A 13,394-nucleotide genomic window follows, 5' to 3' on the forward strand; every position below is an offset into this window, starting at 1 on the left:
GGAGAGACTTGTGTGATAACAGGTGATTTGTACTTATCATTTTGAGGGAATTTTTTTTTTATAAAGAAGTACAAGAAGGAGCAGATGAATAAATACAAAATGCTGTTTTAGAGTTGAATCTGAGTACCAAGCTGGCTCTGGGTGACTTGGGGCAAATCGCTTTCCCCTCTGAGCCGTCTCCTCACTTGTGAAAGGAGACTGAGAAAGCCTGCCTCCTGAGTCCACCGTGAGGATCGAAAAGCACAGGGTCTGGCACACGGGGGACCCTTGACAAATGACAGCTATCGCTGCTATTATTAGCAATATTAGCAACACGCAGAAAAATGATAAACCAGGGAGTACAGAGGTCTCTGCCAATCTGGGACAGTCTTTGACATCTAATTTTATTTATAGCCTGTCTGCTTATGCTGGGTAGCTTAACATATTGATTCTTTGAAAACCATGTGGCTTAACCCTGGCACAGAGGCTTTTTTAATAAACTCTGCTTATTGGGTGATTATGTGGAAGGCAGCTGCAGTGACCTCAGTGACCAAGTGAATCATTATGATAACAGTAGCTGCCATTTATTGAGCTCTTACTATGAGCCGCTTAGTCCTTAACACAGTTCCCATGAGATCTTATAATCCCCATTTTACAGATGGGAAAATGAGGTACAGACAGGTTAAATATTTAAGGCCATATATCTTGTAAGTGGCTTATCCAACATTCAAACCCTGGTCTGCTGGGTCAAAGTTAGTGACCTTTTTGTTAGACCTGATGTCTCTCAAGTTGCAGATAATGTGGTATAAGAGAAAGAGAGTAGGGAAGAGGTGCCTCAGTGGCTCAGTAGGATAAGCAATAGACTCTGGGTTTCAGCTCAGGTATCGACCTTACAGTGGTGAGATGGAACCCCTTGTCGGGCTCTGCACAGAGCGTGGAGCCTGCTTGGGGTTCCTTTCCCTCTGTCTCTGCCCACTCAAAATAAATAAATAAACTTTCAAAAAAGGAGAGAAAGGAAGGGGGGGGAGAGATGATGCAAAGGGTCAGTGGGCTCTGAAGAAAGATACATGGCTTCCCAGTTTTCCCATTGGATGGCTCGTGTCACATGTAGTGGGTCCTGGAAGACTTGGAATGAAGTGAAGTGTGGTGGCTTTTTGCTGCTGTCACTCATGCCAGACGGTTCTGTGAACTCTGACCCAGAGTGCAGGCTGTGTGGGTAGGAGAGGTTGCCATGGAGACCTGAGGATGCTGAGCAAAGGACTACCAGCTGTCCCTCCATATCCAGCCTTCCTTTCTTCCAGCATAAGATGATTGTTCATAGAGCATACGGTCACCTAGGAATAAAGACTGCATTTCCCAGTCTTCCTGGCAGCAATGTGTGGCCACATGTCTAAGTTTTGGATGATGGGATATGAGTGGTAAATAAGGAAGGGGAAATAATTATTCACTGGACCCAGAATTCTAGTTTCCCTGCTTGAAAGTTGGTTTAAGGTCAAACTCTGCTGGACTCAAAATCAAAGCATATTTTTTTTTTAACATTTCTCTTTCTGAGTCATACCCATGGAAATGCCCAAACATAAGAACGAGGATGTTTCCTTTTTCTCCTGCCCCAGATGTCCATATACCTAACTTCCATTCAAAATTCATTTAAACCAATATACAGTGAGCATTTCCTGTGTGCCACATGCTGTACTTAGCCCTGGGGATATATCAGAGAACAAGACACAGACATTATTACCAAGCTGATACTCCAGAGGGAAGACTGACAAGCCAACAGTATAATACAGTACAAGGAACAGGAAAGCTGGAATGCAGGGGAGGTCCACAGAGGGACACTGAAGCTAGTTTATGGGATTGGGGAGGGCTTCCTGGAAGATGTTTTACCTAAGATGAGACTGACCTATGGGAAAGAGTTGGCCAGGTGAATTGTGGAGAAAGGAGGTTTCCAGAGGAAAGGCCAGGGAGGAGAGGGAGGGAAGCTTGGCACCTTTGGAGGGATATGGAGCCTGAGTGGGGGGCCAGGGTCAGATATTTCAGAGGTTTCTTGGTTATGCTTGGCACTTTAAACTCGTCCTGAGAGCAATGGGGAGTCACTGGAAGGTTCTAATATGGAAGTGATGATATCAGACATAATCTATAGAAACCTTCATTAGATTCAACGTGGAAGGGAGATTGGAGGTGGCCAAGCCTGGAAATGCAGACACCAGTTAGGTGGCTATTTCAACATATGCATTGCATGCACACATGCACACCCACACCCACACCCCCCCCCCACACACACACACATAAACCCTTTACACCAAAAGTTTATGCGAGCACCAGACTATGCCTACCATCAGGGGCTGGAAAACAATGTCTTAAGCTATTCTATTGTCTGTGACTTTGCTTTCTCATCTGTAGGATGGGAACAACCACAAGTGGCCCCTCAGTGTCTCTTGGGATTTCCAAGAGAATGAAAATGTCACATGGTTGATGCCTTTCCAGCTCTGTGTGGATAAGTACAAAGAGCTGCTTCCAACCATCTCTTCATTTCCTCCAGTCCTTCGGTCCCCATCAGGTGAGGCATCTCTGGGACTTGCACGTGGGGAAGGCATTCAGGTGGGGATGCAGATCTGAAGAACAGACAAGTTTTAATTGGATTCCCATTTAGTGTCAAAGTTGAAATGAGGGGTGGGGAGCTATGACAGTAAAATTTAGAAATTACAGAATTGGCTGGAGACTTGCGGGGAAGAGTAGGAATCCATCTTGCCTGGGACTCCTTTGAATGGATAATGAGGATGAATGAGGATGTGCTCATGTTCTTTTTTGTGGGGTCCCTGTGTGAGTTTGCCAGGGCTCCCATAGCACAGTACCACAGACTGAGTGGCTTAAACATTGGGAATTTATTCTCTCACAATTCTGGAGGATAGAAGTCCAAGATCAAAGTGTCAGCTGCATTGGTTTCTCCTGAGACGTCTCTCCTTGGCTAATAGATGGCCGTCTTCTCCCTGTGTGTGTGTCTGTGTCTTAATCTCCTCCTCCTAGAAGGACGCTAGTCATACTGGATGAGGGCTCCGCCTAATGATCTCATTTTACCTTCATCACCTCTTTAAAAACCCTGTCTCCAAATATATCACCTTCTGAGGTCTTGGGGCTTAAGACTCCAATACATGAATTTGGGGGTGGGGGGACACAATGCAACCCATAACAGTGCCCCAATGGCTTATTTATATAAGTGAGTATGAACAAACTGCCAGGAAACCCGAAGACTGAGAAATATCCTGCTGAAGTTTATCCCCAGACTGAGAGATCTTGACTGAAACAGATTTGCTGCCACCTGGATTGTGGCAACAGCCACATTTTCCTGTTCTTTATCTTGGCTCTAACGCACTGCTGTACGAAAGGATCTGCACCCAGTTTTCTCTTTCTTTACCCCTTTGCTGAACGAGTTTTACTATGGCGACCACTGGCCGGAAAGCACGAGCCCAGGGAGTGGCAGGGCCAGCCCGTGTTCTTCTCTGCTCACTTCTTGGACAGGCCCTGCTGTATGCCAGCTGCTGCATTAATCTCCAGAGTGCAGTTCATTGCTAATATTTTCCTCTGTGTGGGGGGAGGGGGGAAGGGGTGTGGCTGGGCAAAGTGGCACCTTCAAGAAAGCAGTCACATGGAAAATAGGATCCCCCCAAAGAGGGAAGCCACTCCTTCATCACTGATGAGGTCACATTTGGATTTTCCGTCCCACGCCGACCTGCACTCTGGTTATCTTGCAGCTGCTGGCTTCAGTGACACTTCCTGAGAGTTTTCAGTGGGGCTCCTCCTGCCGTCCCTGAAGTTGCAAACAGCGATCTGCAGACTTCATAGCCTTTTTACTCTCCTCAAGTCCTTTGAAGGAAGTTTCGTCCTCTGCCTCTTGGGGTTTGGAGTCTGGATCATTCACAGCCAACCCCTCTGATGTGTCCGGTGCAGGAGTTTAACAGTAGGCAGGGGGGAGGCAGCAATGAGACAGGATTCACCCTTCAAAGGGGCGTGTGACCCAATGAGTCATCTGCCTGAGAGCCATCCTCCGTGTCCCTCAGGGCCCTGAGGATCTTTGGGAGGCAGCACCTGTGTGGAAGAGAGACGGGGCATGTAGAGCAGGGGGAATTTGTTGAAGTCTCCTGGTGTAAGCCAGATCCTTGTTGTTTGGTCCCCAGCATCCTGATGTTGAGGGTCTTATGTTTGCCCATTGGTATGTTGGCAGCCAGCATTGTGCAAAGGTTGCCCAGCCAGCAGTCCCTCCGCCGAGGTTTAGTTAGCATGCATGGCCGTAAGCAGTCCTGTGGCTTCCAGGGAGTCAATCAGAAGCAAACTGTGTGCTCAGAAGCGAACTGAAGCCTTGTTCCTTCTCCCTCTTATCCTTGGGAAACCAGGTATGGAGGTTCCTTCTACCCCATGGAAGACAGTTTAGGTCCTGGGCTGCTTTTCCACTTCCCAGCTGGCCCCATTTGGATATTTCTACCACACCTTTTTGTTCATTCATTCATTCATTCCACAAATATTTATGTGAGCATCAGTGGTGTTCTAAGCACAGCTTACTCGTACTGTGATGTGAGGCTTAACTTTATGCATCAACTTGACTGGGCCATGGGCTGCCCAGATATTCAGCCAAACATTGTTCTCGTTATGTGTGTGAGAGTGTTTCCAGATGAGAATAACGTTTGACTCCATGGACAGAGTAAAACAGATTGCTCTCCTCAGTGTGGGTGGGCCTCCTCTAATCGGTTGAAAACCTAAACAGAGCAAAGAGGCTTGAGCTTCCTGTAAGTGAGAGAGAAATCCTCCTGCTTGGCTGCCTTCAAGCTGGGACATTAGCCTTCTGCCTTTGGTCTCAGACTCACCCTGGAACTCACTCCACAGGCTCTCCTGGGTGTACAGCTTGCCAACTGCAGATCCTGGGACTTCTACTGGTTCTGCTTCTCTGAAGAACCCAGACTAATACATCTGGGAACCCAGAAGTGAAATAAACCAAGCCTCCACCTTTGGGTGTGGGGACGGAGTAGGGGAAGTCTCTGCACCTGGTTTGTCGTGTATCAGGACAAATTTGCACAGCACTTTTAGTCACATAATAGTCTCTAACTGGAAAAACAATTCCCTGAACACACTACCTCCCTGCCCTGTCCTCCACCTCCCAGAACTCTGGGATGGGAAGGGGGGGTCTGAGGTGTGGAGACATATCTTTATACTGTTTCTCTTCTTCTTAAAGAAGGGATTCTTGGGGCATCTGGGTGGCTCAGTTGGTTGAGCATCCAACTTCGGCTCAGGTCATGATCAGGTTCATGAGTTAGAACCCCGCATCAGGCTGGCCGCTGTCAACCTGTCAGCACAGAGATTGCTTCAGATTCTCTATCCCCCTCTCTCTGCCCTTCCCCACTTGTGCTATCCAAAAAAATAAATATAAAAACAGAAGGGATTCTTTTTTTTAAATTATTTATTTTGAGAGACAGAGAGAGAAAGAGAGAGAGAGAGAAAGAGAGAGAGAGAGAGAGAGAGAGAGAGAGACCCAAGCAGGCTCCAAGCTCAGCACATGGAGCTTGACACAGGTCTAGATCCCACACTTGTGAGATCATGACCTGAGCCAAAGACAAGAGTCAGATGATTAACCAACTGAGCCATCCAGGTGCCCCAAAGAAGGAATTCTTAATCTGTTTTGTGCCAGGGACCCCTTTGGCAATCTTATAAGCCCTTCTCAGAATAATGTATTAAAATACATAACATAGGGGCGCCTGGGTGGCGCAGTCGGTTAAGCGTCCGACTTCAGCCAGGTCACGATCTCACGGTCCGTGAGTTCGAGCCCCGCGTCAGGCTCTGGGCTGATGGCTCGGAGCCTGGAGCCTGTTTCTGATTCTGTGTCTCCCTCTCTCTCTGCCCCTCCCCCGTTCATGCTCTGTCTCTCTCTGTCCCAAAAATAAATAAAAAAAAAATAAATAAAAAAATAAAAAAATAAAAAAAATACATAACATAAAATACATAGGGATATGAAGAAAACCAATAAATAGTTCTCAAAGAATTTTACAAATTGTGACATAATAACACATGCACTTCCTTTGCTAATGTGTTACATAACACGATTTAGCAGTGGGTTTAATAACAACTGTGATTTTATTTTATTTATTTTTTAAATTGAGTTTATTTATTTTGAGAGAGAGAGAGAGAGAGCAGGGGAAGGGCAGAGAGGAAAGGAGACAGAGGATCCCAAGCAGGCTCCATGCTGTCAGCACAGAGCCAGATGTGGGGCTTCAACTCACAAACAGTGAAATCATGACCTGAGCTGAAATCCAGAGTCAGGGGCTTAAATGACTGAGCCACCCAGGCACTCCAATAACAACTGTGATTTTAAAGTACTGATGAGCATAAGTTATATTTTGAAGTAACTGTAACACCTGGGATGTGATAGGAAAATAGCCATGATCTGTTGATCACCAAGGTCCAAATACTACAAATAGTATAGCAGTTTATCGCCCACTGTCTTGGTTTGCCAGGGCTGCCTTAATAAAGTACCGTAAATTGGACAACTGGGACAACAGAAATTTACTTTCTTTTTGTCCTGGAGGTTGGAAGTCTAAGACCAAGGTGTTGGCAAAGGCATGCTACCATTGAGGATGCTAGAAAGTGTCCAAGATGGTGTGATAATCTACAGATACACCTTGCATACAGGAAAGAGAAGTGGAGTTGTACTTGTGAAAAGAAAGTAGACAAGAAATAAACTCTTTAACTAACCCATACTCTCTTACTTGGGTCTTACTTTTTCCTCGCTGGCCTATGGAGCATCTCTCCAACTCCTGCTTCTCCGACAAGCAGTAAGCAACTTCAATGACCCAATTTTCTAGCCCTGAAACCACCCTTCTTAGGAATATATGGTGAATAGGAACTACTTTTTTTTTTAATGTGAAAGTCAAATGTTATCATGTCACCCCCGCCCCCCCCCCTCCACAACTACTTCTTCGATGACCTTTGCTTTGCTTTCAAAATGCTTAAAGTGGCATCTGAGGCCCCACACAACTGGCCCTGCCCACCTCCCTGGCAACATCTCACTCTCCGCTCACCCCCGCAACAGTCGGGCCACCCACTTTCTCTCAGGTCATTGAACACACCTATCTCCCTTCTGCCCCCAGCTTTAGCTCATGCTATTGTTCCACTGTTGATTCAGAAATGCCAAGGATTTTTGTTAAGATGTGGGGGGAATGTGCCTTTCTTGCTTCTGTGAATTCACAAGAAGCAAGATAGTGTGAAAACTCGGGTGTTTAGAGACCCATGGAAGACACATTTTCCGGGGGTAAGAATTCAGTTAAACTAAAACATTGTGTTTTTGAATGAAGATACCAGTTTCCTTTCTTTGCACCTTCAACTGGATTTAAAACTTACATTATAGTGTGTGTGTATGTGTTGCATGTACTACTTGGTAAAAACTCTTTCTTACAGACTTGGAATAATTAACTTCCCACATGTGCAAACTGCTAGAATAATAATCTAACTGTGCTCTGTAAACCAGGGTCCAAAATGTTACCTGAGACATGAACATTCCCATGAGGTGGAATTTGACTTATTCTGTGTAAGCGGAGTGTGTGTACCAGGGACAGAGACAGAGACACTTTAACCTAAAGGAGCATTTCCTGTATTTTGTTCATGTGTTTACTGCCACTAAGATTTCTGCTACATTCTGGGCCCCTGGGTGGTTCAGTTGGTTAAGCATCCGACTTTGGCTGAGGTCATGATCTCACGAGCCCCATGTCAGATTCTGTGCTGACAGCTCAGAGCCTGGAGCCTGCTTCAAATTCTGTGTCTCCTTCTCTCTCCGCCCCTCCCCCACTCGTGCTCTGTCTCTTTCTCTTTCAAAAATAAACGTTAAAAATTTTTTTTAAAAAAAGATTTCTTCCACATTCAATTACCATCTGTACTTAGTTCCTTATAGGGATTCACTATATTTTCATAACATTTTTTCTTTAAATTAACCCACTTTTTATAAACTTAGCTTCTACCTAAAAGAATATCAAACAAGCCACAGACAAGGAGAAAATAATTTCAAAACATGTATTTCATAACAGTCTAGCATCCAAACTATACAATGAACTCTTAAAGCTCAACAGTAAGAAAACAACCCAATTTTAAAAAAGGGCAAAAGTCCTGAACAGGCACCTCAGATTACAAATTGAAAATAAACATTTGAAAAGATGCTCATTATCATCTGTCATCAGGGAAATCAAAATTAAAAATAGCAATGAGACAATATCATATAGACTTGCTTGCTATAGACTGAATGTTTGTGTCCCCTCCCCCCACAACTTCATAGCAAGGCTCCCACAGTATTGTGAGATTTACCTCCAGGAACTTGACCAGTTTCTCACAATAAACATTGGAGAAAAATCCCCCGTGCTTTTAATGGGGGAGGGGGGCAAGGGCGGGGTGCAGGGCATGGAAGGGAACCATTTCAAAATATGCCAGAACACTCTATTCTTACAAAATTTGCCCTCTCAGGAGAAACTAGTTAGCCAGAATCTAACCCCTGGGTTTTTTTCAGAACATAACTAACCCCAGGAAAGGGAAATACCCAACTCCAAATACCCACTCTAATAAACTCCCATGGGAGAAAGGGCAATACCCCTTAGGTGGCAGGATTGTGGTAGAACCCCACCCTAATGAATGTGGTGAAAATCTCAAGACAAATGAAGACAACCTGGCTGTGCGCACATGTGCGACGTTCCTTCCAACTCTGTAACCTAGACTGCCCATTCAGACTGTATGTTACCATATATGGGAGACAAAGGAGCAAAAAATGTACAAAAGGCAACCTCCCACTGCACTCAGGGCTCGGCCTTTTGGGTCTTAGCTCACTGAGCCCGTGCTGGCACGAATAAAGCTGCTTCATGGAAAGAAAAGCCTTGGTGTCCTGACTCTCTCTCTGTGTGACTCACTGCTACAGGATTTCTGGATTGCTGTGGCTTTATAGTAAGTTTTGAAATAGGTCACTGTCAGTTCAATGTTGTTTTCCTTCAGTGTTGTGTTGGCTATCTTGGGTCTTTCATCTCTTCATAAAAACTTTAAAAATAGTTTGTCAATATCCACCAAATAACTTGCCAGAACTTTGGCATTGCATTGGATCTCTAGATCAAATTGGGAAGAACTGACACCTTGGCAATGTTGAGTCTATCCATGAACAGGGAACCTCTCTATTTAGTTCATTGATTTCTTTCATTGGAGTTTTATCATTTTCCTCAAAGATCATGCGCATATTCTATTTGATTTATACCATAGTATTTCATTTGGGGGAGTGCTACTTGTAAATGGTGTGGTGTGGTGTGTGTGTGGTGTGGTGTGTGTGTGTTTAAGTAGACTTCACACCCAGTACAGAGCCCAACATGGGGCTTGAACTTATGACCCTGAGAGCAAGACCTGAGCTGAGATCAAGAGTCTGATGCTTAACTGACTGATCCACTCAGGGGCCCCTCTTTTCCTTTTTTTTTTAAATGGTGTTGTGTTTTTTATTTCAAATTCCACTTGTTCCTTGTTGGTATGTAAGAAAATGATTAATTGTTGTATATTAATCTTGTATCCTGAAACACTGCCATAATCACTTATTGCAGGAGTTTTTGTTGTCTTGTTTTGTTATAGATTGTTTCACATTTTCTATATACATGATCCTGTCATCTGAGGACAAAAACAGCTTTATTTCTTCCTTTTGAAGCTGTATACATTTTATTTCCTTTTCTTGCCTTATTACATTATCTAGACCTTCCAGTATAATATTGAAAAGCAATGGTAGGAGAAGATAAACTTGCCTAATTCCTTATCTTAGTGGGAAAGATTCAAGTTTCTCACCATTAAGTATGATGTTAGCAGTAGGGCTTTTTTGTGGGGGGGGGGGGTGTTTAAATCAACCTGAAGGAATCCCTCTCTAAAACTAATTTAGTAAGAGTTTTTATCACGAATGGGTATTGGATTTTGCCAAATACTTTTTCTGTATCAATATGATCACACGATTGTTCTTGGTTGATGTAATGGATTACATTAATTGTATTGTATTACATAGTTGATTTTTGTCTGTTGAGCCAGTCTTACCTACCTGGGATAAATGGCACTTGGTCATGCTATATAATTTTTATGCATTTTTGGATTTAATTTGCTAATATTTTGTTAAGGATTTTTGTGTAAGAGATATTGATATACGTTCATGACAGACATTGGTCTGTAGTTTCCTTATAATGTCTTTATCTGGTTTTGGTTTTAGGGTAATGCCTACCTCATAGAATGAGTTAGAATGTACCTCTCAGATTCTATCTTCTGAAAAAGATTGCGGAGAGTTGGTATAATTTCTTTTTTAAGTAGTTGGTGCTTTCTGTTTTGGAAGATTATTAATTATTGATTCACATTCTTTAATAAATGTAGGCTTCCCCTTCCCTCTCTTTTTAAGCAGTGGACTCTTCTTTTTTCCCCAAATAAAGTCTTTCTAAGCAGGCAGACAGGCTAGGGCAGAACTACCTGGGCTGAGATTGGGGGAGGGCACCTAAAATTTTTTCTGGTCATCTTCCCTTTCCACCTTCTTTTTCATGACCCCCTCCCCTTAACTCGGATGACACCATAGAATCCTGTTGCTCTAAGGAACACAGCTGAGATACCACTGGTCTAAAGGTCAGCATAACTGAAAGGAGTGCACGATGCTCTGATTCCCACTCAAAGACCCTGACAGCTGTGGACGAGCCTGGAGACTCCCCTGCACCTCAGTTCTGTCCTCTGGCACTCTCAAGCCCTGTCTCACGAGATGTGGTAAGGATAGGAGACTAAGATGGATGCAAAGGTCCATATATCTTTGGGAGAATTTTGGGACACAGTTATTTCAGGCTGAAAAGATCCAGGTTTTGTTTTGTTTTGTTTAGTTTTTAGTGTAGTGACTGTAGTAATCAGTTTATTACACAGATTAATCATTCTTTTTAAAAATTTGTTAATATTTATTTTCAAAAGAGCGAGAGAGACAGAGCATGAGCAGAGGAGGGGCAGAGAGAGAGAGAGGGAGATACAGAATCTGCAGCAGGCTCCAGGCTCCAAGCTGTCAGCACATAGCCCCACGGAGGGCTCAAACCCATGAACCGGGAGATCATGACCTGAGCTGAAGTCAGACGCTTAACTGACTGAGCCACCCAGCCGCCCCAAGATTAATTATCCTTTGAACATACAAGCTCCAGGGGAGCAATTGGGTCTTTAAATACATGCAAGTATTTCTATCAAATGAATTTTCACTCTTACATCCACATAGACTTAAGCAGTTAAAAACACAAGAAAAGTAAGAGCTATTAGCTATGTATTAACTGAGAAACCACATACAAACTAAAGAATGTGGAAGAAGACAGGAAGGGGATAAAAGGACAAAGGTTTAAGGGTGGGGAAGTGCAAAAGATGTGGGAACAAAGGCCATGACACTTTAGATGCTAATAGCTCCAATCCATCTGAATGTTGGCCAGTTAAATTTAGACCATAAAATGCAGGATGTGAATGGATTTTAATCTGTTTGGTCATTACTTTCACCTAAGGTGGGGGTCCTTCGAAATAAAATGAATACAGAAACAGCTTCATGTTCTTCACCTTGGTTGAGAAGATCCAGGTTTAATGCTTTAATGCACACTGCTGGTGGGAGTGGAAACTTGTGCAACACTGTGGAGAGCACTTTGGCAGTATGGGGTCAAGCTGAATCTGCAACTGACCCTCTGAACTGACGATGACACTTTATTTTATATATTTATTTACTTTAAGAGAGAGAGACAGAGAGTGGGAAAGCACGAGTGGGGGAGGGGCAAAGAGGGAAGCAATGAGTGAGTGAGAGAGAGAGAAAGAGAGAGAGAGAGAGAGAGAGAGAGAGAGAGAGAGAGAGAGAGAGAATCCCAAGCAGGCTCCATGCTGTCAGCACAGAGCCCAATGCGGGGCTTGAACCTCTGAATAGGGAGATAGTGACCTGAGCCAAAGTTGGATGCTTAACCGACAGAGCCACCCAGGCACCTGAGTTTATAAGTACATATAGGTGATAAATCATAAAAACATGGACTAGAAGGGACACGTACATACCAAGTTCATAATAATGGGCAAGGGAGGTGTCCTAGGTAAGAGAACACAGGGATTAGGGTTGCTACACACACACACACACACACACACACACACACACACACACACACACTTATACGAATCTGATAACTTTTCTCAACTTTGGTGACTACATAGTTATATTTATATAGTTCTTTATACTTTCTACATGTAAAGTTTTTTTAAAAAAGTAAAATGCATTTATTTCCATCTTGCTAAAATCCACTTATCAAACAATTCTATAGCCCTTACTATGTATGGCTTTGCAAATATTAATACTTCAAACCTCATAATAATCTGAAGAGGTACTATTTTAAAAGGGAGGAAAGGGATGCACAGAGGGCAAGCCACTCACCTGGGATAAAACAGGGAGTGACAGAGCTGGGCTTCAGATCCAGGTAGCTGGGCACCACTGTGCATGCTCTCAAGGACACTCCACCTGTTAATCTGTGACCCACAGTCCCTCATTAGGGTCCCTTGTGTCCTCCCCATACTGCCCACTGACTTGCCTTTCCTTACTTTGTTTTAAGCTGTGTATGAGATCTGGATTCACACCTCTCTCATTACTCCAGCCCAGTCCCTGGCCCATCACAAATAAACAGCAAATGTTGTTGAACAAATGAATGGATGAATGAGTTACCTGAGGTTCCTGGAAGCATCTCCATGCAAATGCCATGCGCAGGGCCATTGTCTTTGAGTCCTCCACTGTGTTTGATGCCATCCAGGGTGCTGGCACTGGGCATTATAGGAAATGAGCCCATTAGTAGAAAAATTGAAAAAAAGAAATTAAAACAATATGGGCTTTTTATTCTTAGGGGTCACCTTACTCTCTCTGCCTGTGGGTGTTTTGTTCAGAGAAAATTGTAGAATTTTAGGAAACAGCTGAGTCTCCTCACAAATCCATCTTTTTTCTCCAAATATTCCCACTCACTTCTGGTTTCAGTTTAAATGTCTTTTCTTCTGAGAAGCCTTCTCTGGCTACCCTGTTCCCTCTTTGCGGGTGTTCTGTCTCATATTACCCTTCTCTGTATCAAACTTACGGCAACTTATAATTAAATATATTTTTTGTGAATTCATTCTTTCCAGTGTCTCTGTCCCCCGGGAGACTGAAAACTCCGAGAGGTCAAAGATCACACTTGTTTTGTGCACACCTTGTCTCCAGTACCCGGCACAATGCTTTCTACACAGTAAGTGCTCATTTATCATCATTGAATGAACGCTGTTGCCAATTGCAGTGGCTTAACTGAAAGATGTGCTATAGGGGTTTCAAATTTTTTTTTCAGAATGCTTTATACTAAGCGAAATTGTTCAGAATTTCTTCTATAAACCAACTC

At 43.6% G+C, this 13,394-nt stretch overlaps 1 long non-coding RNA gene across 2 annotated transcripts in view; it reads left to right on the top strand.

Moving 5' to 3' along the window:
* Nucleotides 1–13,394, top strand: part of LOC131501559 (uncharacterized) — a 231,149-nt gene that overhangs the window by 203,301 nt on the left and 14,454 nt on the right. For both annotated transcript variants that reach the window (XR_009256831.1, XR_009256832.1), the window contains 2 exons: nucleotides 2,380–2,536; nucleotides 13,147–13,247. This is a non-coding gene — a long non-coding RNA (uncharacterized LOC131501559). The remainder of the gene's footprint in view (nucleotides 1–2,379; nucleotides 2,537–13,146; nucleotides 13,248–13,394) is intronic.

This window comes from Neofelis nebulosa, chromosome 18, assembly GCF_028018385.1.
Source record: "Neofelis nebulosa isolate mNeoNeb1 chromosome 18, mNeoNeb1.pri, whole genome shotgun sequence".
NCBI lineage: Eukaryota > Metazoa > Chordata > Mammalia > Carnivora > Felidae > Neofelis > Neofelis nebulosa.